Source organism: Thermobia domestica, chromosome 16 (genome assembly GCF_964235325.1).
Source record: "Thermobia domestica chromosome 16, izTheDome1.hap1.1, whole genome shotgun sequence".
In the NCBI taxonomy this organism is placed as follows: Eukaryota; Metazoa; Arthropoda; class Insecta; order Zygentoma; family Lepismatidae; genus Thermobia; species Thermobia domestica.
The window spans coordinates 118,198,657-118,211,985 of record NC_137469.1 but is presented as its reverse complement, the minus strand read 5'-3'; positions in this window follow the sequence as shown (position 1 = coordinate 118,211,985).

Below are 13,329 nucleotides of genomic sequence, written 5' to 3'. Positions count from 1 at the left end.
TTGGTCTAATGGCTGACACGCTTGCCTTTTGTGCGCGTGATCCCGGATTCGATTCTCGTTGGGGGTACAGTTGAACGAAAAAGTGGTTCGGATTCCGCTATAATCAGTAGGTCCACGTCTCCTTTAGCCATTCTGGCACACACGTGGGACATTAAAAAAACAAATATAATATATAATTGTTTATTAGAAATATAATATAGCCTATATACCGGTACACATCTTTTACGATTGTGGTTGTGCCCTTTTGTTTCAGTTAAATACTTTTAAAAAGCAATTTCAGAAACTTTTTCGAGTTCGTTCATCTTTTTTGATTTTGTTTGCGATTCAGATACATCCAAGGAGTTCAACTTATACTCAGGGTCATGACTTTTGTGGAGTACCCACGAGTTGAAATAATTACGAGCAAATACCACGACGGGTGAAAACCAAACAACAGCCTTAGTCACCTTGCAGTCCATCTCTGTGAAAGTTACAGCACAAATTCAAATCTACGCCCTATCTTGTTCCTGGAAAATCTGTCGATGACACGAGCATAATCTACGTTTGTCTTGGTGCGTATATAATAGTGCCAGGTCGCTAAGTCGATCTCCACCCATACAGGACCGTAGCCATGTCTTCAACCTCTTTAGTGTTAAAATGTTCTTTCGGCTGATGGGTATTTCGTATAGGGTATTTTGTACGAATACACTCCCTCTTTTGCAGTGGTATAATTGACCACGTAAAGAAAATACAAGCATTATACCAGACTAGGAAAACGGGGTTGGAAATTGGCTCTATTAGATAATTTCTTAAATGTAGTTGTTAGAAACATAATATAATTATGGCTATGCTTACACCAATAAAATTATATTATACTAGCCTTCGCCTTAGGGCTTCGCCCCCAGACCCCAATTTGCTCTGCATACGGCCTCACACAGTATAGCAAATGCTCCTACGTTTTACCATGGCACAATTTTCGCGTTCTTCCTTCTACGTATCTCTTTCATATAGCATTGGATTGAGTTAAAACTCTGTCACGAAATTCAAACACCTCGTAAGGCATTTTAGTGAACCACTCCCACCTCTTTTCCCAACCGCTCGCCAGACGGTGACAGTAATCTCACTTAATTTGACAGTGCAATGCTTCTGTGTTGTATGGGGAAAGATGGAGATATATCAGAGTTGGATAGTGTGGCCAGACGGCTGGGATGGCATTTCGGAAACAGCACGACTTGTCCGGCGTTCACGATCTGCTGTGCTTAATATCTTCCAAGGTTGCAAAAAGGACAGTGAAATCGTCACCAAACCAAACCACAAGAAATGGGTGGCCACATCTCATTAAAAATGTCGGACGTTATAGACTTTCGAGGTTGATACAACAGGATAGGACAAGATCTGTGGCACAATTAATAGCAGACTTCAACAGACTGTAACAGTAGACAAAGCACGAATGTATCTGATCATGCAGTTCACCGTTAGATGGGCCTCCGCACCTGACATCCCAGATATGTACTAGGGATGGCCGGATCCGGATCTGGCCGGATCCGAAGATCCGGATCTGATTGGGCCCGGATCCTTTGGATCCGGATCTCGGATCTGGATCCGGATCTCGGATTTCGGATCTGGGTCCGGATCTCGGATTTCGGATCTGGATCCGGATCTCGGATTTCGGATCTGGATCCGGATCTCGGATCTGGATCCGGATCTCGGATCTGGGTCCGGATCTCGGATCTGGGTCCGGATCTCGGATTTCGGATCTGGATCCGGATCTCGAATCTCGGATCTGGATTCGGATCTCGGATCTGGGTTCGAAATTCGGATCTCGGATCATGATTCTTATCCAAACCCACATCCCATCCAAATTATGATAAACTTGAATATCTAAAATTCGCCGAAAGTAATTTCACGAAGTCCTGACAGTGAAGAAGAGAACAGAAAATTAAGACGAATATTGACAAGTCTATTATTTCCTTCATTCTACTCTAAAGATCAAATGTTTGGCTTACTTAAGAAAAAAAAATGATCCGGATGAGAGTTCGAATGTCGAATCTAGTTCCACTCGGTTGCAGGACCGAGATGAATATTTAAAATTCCTCAATGCACCTATTTCATTGACAGTTAAGAAAACATAAACAGTTAAGACAAGTATTGACTAATTTTTACGTATATTTATCTTGCTCAGTCTGCTCAAAATATCAAATGTATACCCTACAATTAGATTTAATAATTATTTAGTAAATCACAATATGAGCACCGAGAATAAACTATGAATTTTGGTGCCTCTTATCTAGATTTGAAATTTCGGATTCATACATAGAATCAGGCTGAAATATAAATATTTGAGATCTGGAAACCGAAACATGTGCTAGTACCAAGATCGTAGCCGTTTGTACAGTGGCGTATTTACGATTTTGTTTCGGGGGGAGACTTTGCTAACTTTCGGGGGGAGGCTTTGCCTGAAAATGTGAAAATTCTGCAAGATATTTCATATAGTTTACTATAGTAAGTAAGTACTTAAGCCCGGAAGCCTCTCCCCTAAATACGCCATTGCGTTTGTACCTAGGTAATGCGAGCGGAAGGCACTTGCACTAATTCCGCATGTAGTTTGAGGAACACGAGAAATTAAAAACAGATAAATATTCTTTTTCAGGAGTAAGTCGCGCTTTAACATGACTTTTCATGAGTGTTGTGTTCAAATATGAAAACTGTAATGACAACTTGTTTGAAATAAATGCCATTTCTTTTTTATCAATAAAGTTAGGTACTTTCACATCGAGGAAAAATTAGCAAAGCACATTCCACTGATTAGGGTGCTGATTCTTATGGAAGCTTTCACTTGAACCGGAAGATTTCCTCATGTGGGTATCGGATTGCCACAATTCACCTTGCTGAAAGACGTGGTTTATCAGGAGGTCGGACAAGATTCTTTTGAACGTAGCCTGTAGACTGCTTCTAGTCTCAATTATTCCCATATAACAAGACTAGCCATATACATAGTTGGTTCGAAATAAGTTAAAATATCACTAATTGCCCTTAAGGGGATAATCGTGATTTAAATATTCGTAAATCAGAAGAGATGTGAAAGTTAAGTGGTAAAATAAATCCGATAATTCCGGAATAAAGAGATTTATATGCAACCTAATGATAGCAATAAAACTCTTTATGTAACATTTTCAAAGCTAAAATTAACAGTTATCTTCTTGAAGAGGGTTTACGGCAACATAGAATATTACAAATCCAATTATTATAAGTAGTACCTCTGACAGCCCTGCATTTCACATCACCATCGCCCTTCATCCTGACAAGTGGGCAATTCACTTACCCACAATGACTTTTCAGGCGTTCCAGTGACATCAATATCTCAGTTTGGGTTTGGGATCATGCTTCGGTGAACCTTGACTATCACCATCAGCAGCTATTAGAGAATCAGAACTTATTTCTGTATTAGATAATGTGGGTAACTATAGCTTTTCGTCTATAGAAGTCGGAGAGTGTATGGTATTATCGCAGGAAATATTTGATACATAAAACTTAGATTGTCAGTATTTAGGAGCAACTTTTAAAATAATCAGTTACTGTAAATGTGCTACAGATTAGCTGAGAAAACCCGACAGCCATAGTCGAGTGGTCTGCGGCATTAGGCTGTGGATCCTTTTACTGTAAATGTCTTGGATTCAAATCCCGCTTCAAATGAACGTAAGCCCGATGGTAGGAACCAAAGGACTGTCGTGCCAAGAATTTAATTTGTTTTAATTATCGTAAATGCCTTCTTTATTATTAAATTTTATCCAATATTTTCTTTTCAACCAGTTTGCGAAACTCAGAGCTAGCTACTTGTTTTCTTTTTAATTCATGTTCATAGCACAACTAATCACTAAGGAAAAACAATCATTTCAATAAAATTCGCCTCGCGTCTTTCGTAGCTCTAAGTTATTTTCAGCTTTTTTTTTAAAAAAAGCTGAATGGAGTTTTATCACTTTCCCCTCGCTTTCCCTATTTTTTTTTCTAGTTTTACCTATGTTTCTTTGCACGGATATTGCGCCTGCACGTGCTTAATGTGTTCGTTTACAAAAGCGGGCCATTTTCCTGCCACTATAGAAAGTAGAGTGCCCTGTATCAGAGAAATATTAATTGACGTATGTAAGTGAATATATCTGTGATGAAGTCATAATTTCTCAGTTTTTGCATCGCACATAGTTTCCTCATCCTCATTAATCTCTTCACCCCCGTTTCCTGAATTCCAGTTCTGGTATTCTTTCTTGAGCAAGGCCTATGTAATGGGAGACTGATGTCTCATGTAGGCTTATTAACTATATCATCAGCAATAAAGAAAGTAGGGTTTAATTTGCACTAATTTTAGAACATTACGTTAATTAAATAATAATAATAATACGGAGTGAGCTCAGGATACTTGTTAGGATTCTTGCTTCGCAATTGGATTATACCGGGTTCGAATTCGGAGACCAGTATCCTGACTGAGGATTTTCCAGGGTTGTTCCTCAGTTATACTGGGCAAATGCTAGGTTAGTACCTTGATCTAAGGCTCTGGAGACCTTCTTTCCATTCCTTTCCCAATGTTTTCATCTGTTGATTATTACAGTGTAAAGTGGCCTCTGAGGATGTATCTGGTAGCTTATAGTAAATAAACAATAACGACTTAATATATCTTCACGAAACGTGTGGGTTAATTTAACTATAGCCTTACGGTCCCAATAGATAGCTAAAGTTTTAATATTAATTTCCTGACTTTTAAACACTATTTTCATATTGTTTCAGCTTTCAATTTTCTCATGTATGTTCCACCGAGAATTGAACCTGAGATCACATGAACAAATGCGAATAATTTAAATATTTTTGAACACTTTAATATACAAAACACAAAACGCTTCAATGATACGATGCATGGATATGTTTTGGTTACGTCCTGCAATGTATGATTAAAGAAACCTGGAGAGTGAAGAAGAAATAACAGAAATCTCTCTTATATTTACTCCTTCAACAAACTCCTGACCTCAGAAGGGCAAGCCATAAGTTAGGTAATAAAGTCGTACAACGAACACTTTTATTAATACTAATAATACTACACAACCATATCGCTCTCCTGAAATTCTCGTGTGTATGTTTAAAGATCTACTGTTGTTCCACGCCAACCAGTCTATATTTTTTGTTGTACCTTCGAAGTGAAAGATTTGATGATGGTTGGACTCTAGTGAGTCAGAAACTACTATTAATAAAGAGTTTGTTTTGTCCAGTATTCCTGCGATTAGAAGGGTCTTATCTAAAAGATATTTCATTTGTATATGAGAAAATAAGAAAGTTTATATAAGAAAGTAAATATTGCAAGGTTAAAATAACATAAAGAACAAAGGTAGCACAAACGTGTTATGGAAACATTTAAAAGCACAGCATCCTACTATATTAGTGAATCCGAAAAAAGTTTTGACGAATTTTAGATATCAATTTTATAATCACAATTTCAGATGTAGGTTTGGATACGAATCAATATCTGAGATTCGGATCCAGATCCGAGATCCAGACCCAGATCCGAGATCCGAGTTTCGGATCCAGATCCGAGATCCGGACCCAGATCCGAGATCCGAGTTTCGGATCCAGATCCGAGTTTCGGATCCAGATCCGAGATCCGGACCCAGATCCGAGATCCGAGTTTCGGATCCAGATCCGAGATCCGGACCCAGATCCGAGATCCGGACCCAGATCCGAGATCCGAATCTGTGGTTCGGATCCGAGATCCGGATCTGAGATTCGGATCCGAGATCCGGATCTGAGATTCGGATCCGAGATCCGGATCTAGGTCCGGATCCGGCAAGATCCGGATCCGGATCTCACTGGATCCGGGATATCCGGATCCGAAAATTTTTGGCCATCCCTAATATGTACCATGTTAAGAGCACGACATAATCGATAACATTTGGAATGGGCACGTGCTAGTCGTCATTGGATTACAGAGCAATAACTTTGCATGATTCGATGAATTACGATACTACCCTTATCACATTGATGGCCGGGTCAGAATCCGTCGTCCAGAGGAACAGCTACTCGAGACATGTAGCGCAGAGTGACGACAAATCGGTGGTGGCTCACTTCTGATTCGAGAAATTTTCACATGATCACTAATGAGCGCAGTACTGCGTGTGGAGGGCATCATGACGGCTTTTAACTATCAGCAGGTCATTGCTGATAACGTATGCATATGTCGGTCATATATTTCCAACTGCTAACGGAATATTTCAGCAGGACAATGCCCCTTGTCACAAGGTCATCGTTGTGCAGTGGTTCGAGGAGCTCTGTGATGAACTTCCATTGCTTCAATGGCCTCCAAACTCACCCGATATTAACCCGATTGAACATCTTTGGGATGTAATTGAACGTAAGGTCAGAGCTCATCGACCTCCTCTGCAGAATTTACAGTAACTAAATGAGTTGTGTGCGCAGATGTGGTGAGCCATGCCTTCAGCCACCTACCAAGGTCCCATTGTTTCCAAGGTCTCGAGCATTATTGATGTCCTGGAAGCCAAAGGGATACCAGACATTTAGTAGATAGTCATAATGCTCTGGCTAGTCAGTGTATATTTGTGGCATAATGTCGCAGATGCTCGAGTTTTTTCTCAATCTTGAACACTGAAAGCCAATCACAGAAGATGTTGATACTAACAAAGTAGACAACGAATTCCTCTTACAAATGATTCAGCACTTTTGGAAAGTTGAGCAGCATCGAGAACTTTTGGTATATTAGTTGTAAACATTTTATGTATTAAATTATTAAGGAAAGAGATGTTTTTCTTAAACTTTTTCAGTTTCATGCAATTGTATCAAATAATAATAATAATAATAATAATAATAATAATAATAATAATAATAATAATAATAATAATAATAATAATAATAATAATAATAATAATAATAATATACCCATTTTTTGCATAATATGAGAAAGTAGTGACTGACTACATGGAACATAAAAGGTCAATAGCATGATCTCCATAAATTTTACGTCGTACCTTCATGAACGTCGTACCCTTTTGACATTTTTTCGGGAAGGCCCATGCACTCTTAGTTACGCAATTGTCAGATAGCACAAGAATCAGAAGGAAATGCTAACGAAAGTATACACACGTTTGGAATCGTAGTCAATGACCACCAAAGAATCCATGGGATCTGGGAGGAATACATAAACGATCTGTATTGTATTGTGTTGTATTTATTTCTTTTGTGTGAACTTACAAGTATGAGGAATGTCCTCAAGTAAGTGTAACATGCGTCATATGTACAAAAACTTTACATGAGTAAAATAAAGTAATATTACCTTGTCATGACATTTACATACTCCTCAATCGTATAACAAGAATTTTCTAATAGAAATGATTTTAACTTTTGTCTGAACCTCTTCATATTTTCTTCATACTTTATATCAATAGGCAACATGTTGTACAACTTAACACCACCATAACTTACACTTTTTGATACATTTCTGAGCGGTGATTACACAAATGAAAATCATTCTTATTTCGCGTATTATGATTATGTACACTCATGTCCAAAAAGATTGTCGCATATCTATAACTGTCTTCTTGTAAGAATATAATTTTATAATGATTTTGAGGGTACTTTTAATTCTGATACTATGTGCATAATCGGGAAATGTATATTTGTGGTAAATTTCATAGGAAAAGAATTATAAATAAGAAAATTAGAATGAGTAAAACAAAATGTTGCTAAATGGACAAAAAAACGTTTTATTTTCGTTTTATTGTTCTTATTTACTGCTCTTTTGACATGAAATTTGCCACATACATGTCTTTGCCGATTATACACATACTAACATTATAAGAAATACCGGGTGAATTCGTTATCAAATTATATTGCTACAACAACATATTTATAGATATGCGACAATAATTTTGGACATGAGTGTACATCCTGATTTGTTACGAATGCCGATGAGTGTTCTTTCAAATACAAAAAAGAGGCGATACAAATATAAACCAGTGGAAGTATATTGACCTCCTTAAGCAAATGTCTACAAGAAAAATTCGGCTTCTTATCACAAAGTATTCTTATGGCTTTCTACTAAATTTTGAAAACATTAAATGTCTGACTTGAATTTCCCCAGAACATGATACCATATTGCAAGATAGAGTTAAAACACGAATGGTACAAGGTTTTAGCTAATTTTAAATTTACCTTCTTTCTAATAATCCTTAGTGCATAACATATTTTATTTAATTTATTAATAACTGACTCTATATGAAATTCCCATGTCATGTTATGATCTATAGTAAGACCTAAAAACGAACAGTGTGTTGTATAGTTAATTTTATTTTGGTTTAGATATAGGTTAGAGTATATTGGTTTACTGCACTTATGAAAATATATAGCAATCGATTTTTCAATATTAACAAAAAGATTACTGTTCTTCATCCAAAGAGATTCTTCATTTAGTGTTTGCCTAGCATTCTGTTCCAATAATTTTTCATTTTTTCCACTCACTAGCAGAGTGGTATCGTCAGCGAAAAGGGTAACATCTGCCGAAGATATGCTTTTTTCAAAATCATTAATATATAAAATGAAGAGCAATGGCCCTAGAATAGATACTTGTGGAATTCCGTGTTTTATATATAATTCATCTGATAAATAGCTTCCTACAATGTTATTATTCTACGACCTGCCTACGATTTTTTAAGTACGAACCAAACTAGTTCCTTGCTTTACCACGTATTCCACAGTTCTCCAGTTTGTTCAAAAGTAAACTGTGTTGCACTGTATCGAAAGCTTTAGACAAATCAAGAAAGATTTCTATACAGTTTTCGTTCTTATCTACAATATTTCTTACTTTCTCAATGAAATTAAATATTGCCGTGTTTGCAGATTGACCTTTAAGGAAGCCATGTTGTTATGTTGAGATAATATGTTTTTCAATAAAAAATTAATTACTCTGTTATACATAATTTTTTCCAAGACTTTTCCAACGACAGGTAGGAGAGTTATTGGCCTGTAGTTATTTATGTTTTGTTTTTCACCTTTTTTAAACAAGGGCTTAACTTTCGCAATTTTTAACTTTTCTGGATACTCGCCATTTGTAAGTGATACATTTGCTAAATGACAAAGTGGCTTTTTCACCTGATTGAAACATCTTTTCAATAAATTATCTGAGGTTTCATCAATTCCAGCTGTATTTTTGTTTTTGAGAGATTTTATTATATTTGCTATTTCATCTTCTGACACTGACTGTAGAAATTCTGTTTACATTTATTTACTTTATCACCATCCATAATTTTTGCGACATTTATTAAAAAATATTAAATATTTCTGCTTTTTCCCTTGGGTTTGTTACACTGTTCCCTTCATATATTATTGTATCTACATATGGTGTCTTTTTGCCGCCATTTAGTTCTTCATGTATAATGTTCCACATGGTTTTAGTTTTATTCGATGCATAAGCAAGTTTAAATTGGTAATAGTTCCTTTTAGTCGTTCTAATTAGTTCCTTGTACCTTTTTTTATATTGTTTATAGTAGGACTTTGCACAACCTGTTTTATAAACCTTACTAAGTTTATGTAAATTTATGTTTCTAGCACTTGCTTTTAGAACTTCAGGAGTAACCCATTGTCCCTTCTTCTAGGATTTTAACACGAGTTTCATTTTAGGAAAAGCTGTATCAAAATAGTAAGCAAAATTTTTTATGAATTCATTATATATATCATTTGCGTTGTTTAATGAAAGTAATGAAAGTGGTGGCTCAGTGGTAGAGCGTTCACCTCCGGTGCTTGGGATCCCTGGTTCGATCCCAGCTCGCGCCGTGTGGACTTTGTGGTGGACAAACATCGTGCTCGTGGGTTTTCTCGGGGTTCTCCCGTTTCCTCGCACTTTATTCATTCCACCATTTTCACTCATTTCTCATTATCACCGTCTCCTTTAGCCTAACTGGCATAACCGTGGGACGTTAAACTTAAAGATCTGATTTCATTTTTCTGATTACTGAATACCCATGTAACTTTGAAAGTTATTACACTATATTTCTTACACTTTTGAGTTACAGAGAAGCGTTTATCACATATTTCAGCAATCTGAGCTTCATGATCAGAAAATCCGGTACTAATCACTTGCGCCCTTGAGCTCAAGTGGTCAGAGTTTAAAAGTATCTGATCTAGTGCTGATATACTGGTTGGAGTTGTATGACCATAAGAACAGCCTCAAAGATGTGTTCGAAGCAGAGGAAGTGATGTATGATAAAGAAAAAAGACCAAGTAGTATATATTGAAAAGTGAAGTAGTACAAGCTGTCAAAGACATGTGAAAGAAGGAGGTCACTGAGACGACGATATACCAGCAGATTTACTCAAGGAGTTTATATAATGAGACAATGCAACAAAAGTGCTAACTTCACTTATTAGCAAAATCTACCTGAGTGGAGAATGGCCAAAGGATTTTCCTGACGCTACAGTAGTTGCATTACCCAAGAAAAAGCTAACAAACAACTGAAGCTATTACAGTGAATGTTTAATGAAGGGAGCATTAATGGAAATTTGAGATTTTAAGATTGGCGGGGAGATCATTAACAAGGTCAGGTATATAGATAATAAGATTATTGTAGCTAGAACCCAAGAAATATTACAGGAGATGATTGACAAAATAGTGGACACGACACTGGAAAACTATATGGGATGGAAATCCATGTTGAAAATCGAAAGTCATAAGAATATCCCATAGAAACACGCCTTTACGAGTCAGAGTAGAACAAAGAGAAGTTGAAGAAGTAGATCATTTAAAATATTTTGACGAGAGACGCTTATTGCACCGAGAAAGATCGGATCATCACCAAGTTGAACAAGCGCCATCTGGCCGGCTATAGATGAGGATTGTAGTGAAAAGGAGTTTAGTGCTTCCCTCTATCTGTTAGCAAATTACGCCAGTTTCTCAATATCGTATAAATAAAAGAAAAAAAAATAAGAATATTGATCTGGCCAGCCATATGACGTATTTTACTGGCGATGATAGTGGTCAGGCTCGAATTATTCCCTGCGTTCAGTAGGCTGGAACCTAATGCCACATACTTGACTTTCTCAGGTACTTGCTGGGCTACTCAAGTAATACAGAAAAAAATAATCTATTGTGCTAGAAATTTCTTATGGAGACATTTCTGTATTGCCATTATAATAACTTTTCGTATGATATTGCCGTATGAACGTGCATTCAACAATGAGATTTTGTGTGGTAGCGACTGAAAAGTGAATCTATTGTCGATGACAATTTGGTCATTGTAATTTACAACACATTTTAGTTGGGAGCGACAGTTCTGGAATATAGCCTTGGGAGCAAAAACGTGTTGATTCGGCTCTGTACGTGGCCAGTTATTGGCTTAAGCGTTCTATTTTTGAAATTTCCAGGTCAGTATATATAATGGCTCCTATATAATGCATCGCCATGTATGAAGTATTAAGCGCATGACACGAAATTTAATGCTCCGAATCCAGTAGCCAGATCAGAGAGTTTGGTAGCCATTTTTTTCTCGCACAGATATCATTTATGCAAATATCTATCTATCTATCTAACTCACTCACTCTATGGCCTATAGAACTCAAAGGTTCAATGCTACTTTCTATTGACTTTTGTCCTTAGTCAACTGGATCCAGTTTCTACTTTGTATTCTTATTTCTAGGGAGCGCACGAGACGAGTCAAGACAGTCGAGACACGGCTCTTCCAATAGAGAAATATACATTTTTCGAGTCGAGACATCACTATTACAGTACATTTTCGAGTCGAGACAGCCACAAATCTTGTCTCGTGCGCATCCCTACCTATTTCTGCGAGATTCATCTTAATATTGTCCTCCCATCTGCTTTTAGGTCTGCCTACCGGTCGTTTCCCGATTGGATTTCCAGTTAAAACTTTAGAGCGTTCCTACTTTCTTCTATTCTGGCTACATGACCTACCCATCTGAGCCTCCTAGACTTGATGACCCTAATAATGCTTGGTAAACGATATAAATTATGCATTTCCTCGTTTTGAAGTTTCCACCATTCCCTATTCCGGCTTTTCTTGAGTCCTAATATTCGTTTCAGAATTTTATTCTTAAAATACTGTCAATCCGCGTTCTTCCCTCAGAGTAGGCCCTAAGCGACATATAGTACAACAAGCATGATTGTCGTTTTATATATTTTAAGCTTCAAATTTCTTGACAGAATTAGCGACGACAAAGAAAAAATTGAACTGAATAATAACACGAATTTCCTGCTTTCTGTCGACATTTAATTTCTTCGTGAATATTGTTTTGGTCTATTAACAATGATCTTAGATATTTGAAAGTATCTATGTTGTCGAAAGTATTATTTGATATTTCTACGCATTCATTATTTGCGATAATACGATCCCTGCGAACTTCCATGCAGGCGCGCATCCAGTATTTTTGGGGGGAGGAGTCCAAGGTTTGGGGAGGGGATCCAATACTTGAAGCCACAACATCTATGTAGTATTGAACGTTTATTATATTGCACCTGAAAAGACAATAAATAATTGTAAAATACTTCCACCTGTATTTTAAGAAAAAAAATCACAGAACTAGATTGTTTTTTTATAAGAGAAAGAGTACATATGAAGTGTAAGATTAAATTTTTATGCTACACCAACCCTTTCCCTGTTAAACAAATATAGTGTTATGAGAAAATGTAGAAATATACCTGTGTGTTGAGTTAGGAAATTTTGGGGAGATCCGGAGCCGGTGGACCCCTCCGTGGGTGTGCCTCTGCTTCCATGTATTTAGTTTTCTATGCATTTACTTTCAAACCCATGTCCCTGCAAGCGTTCAATAAAACCTCTGCATTTCTTTCTATTGTTCTTCCACCATCCCCTATTATATTTATATCATTAGCATACGCCATAACCCGATGAACAGCATTCAGCTCTAGGCCCTGGTTGCTATCTTTGATTTTACTTATAGCGTATTCCAAGACAAATTTGAAGAATACAGTAATGGCGACAACGCATCTTCTTGTTTCAGGCCATTCTCGACGTGAAAGCTCGTGGACAAGAATTTTGTTACTCGGACTTTACTATGGGACTCATTTAACAATATCTCAATTAATCTAACTAGCTTTTTCGGTATTCCAAATTCTGGAAGAGTATTGTTGAATGCTTCCCTCCTAACCGAGTAGGCCTATCGAAAATCAATGAATAATTGATGTATCGGAGTGTTGTATTTCCATTTCTTTTCAAGTATTTGCAAATGCCTATCGACAAATTAAAATATTTAGTCATGGCGACCTGGAGATAAAAAAGTTCATCAATTTGGCGATCAATTTGGTGCATAATTGTACGTTGAACCAGACGCATAT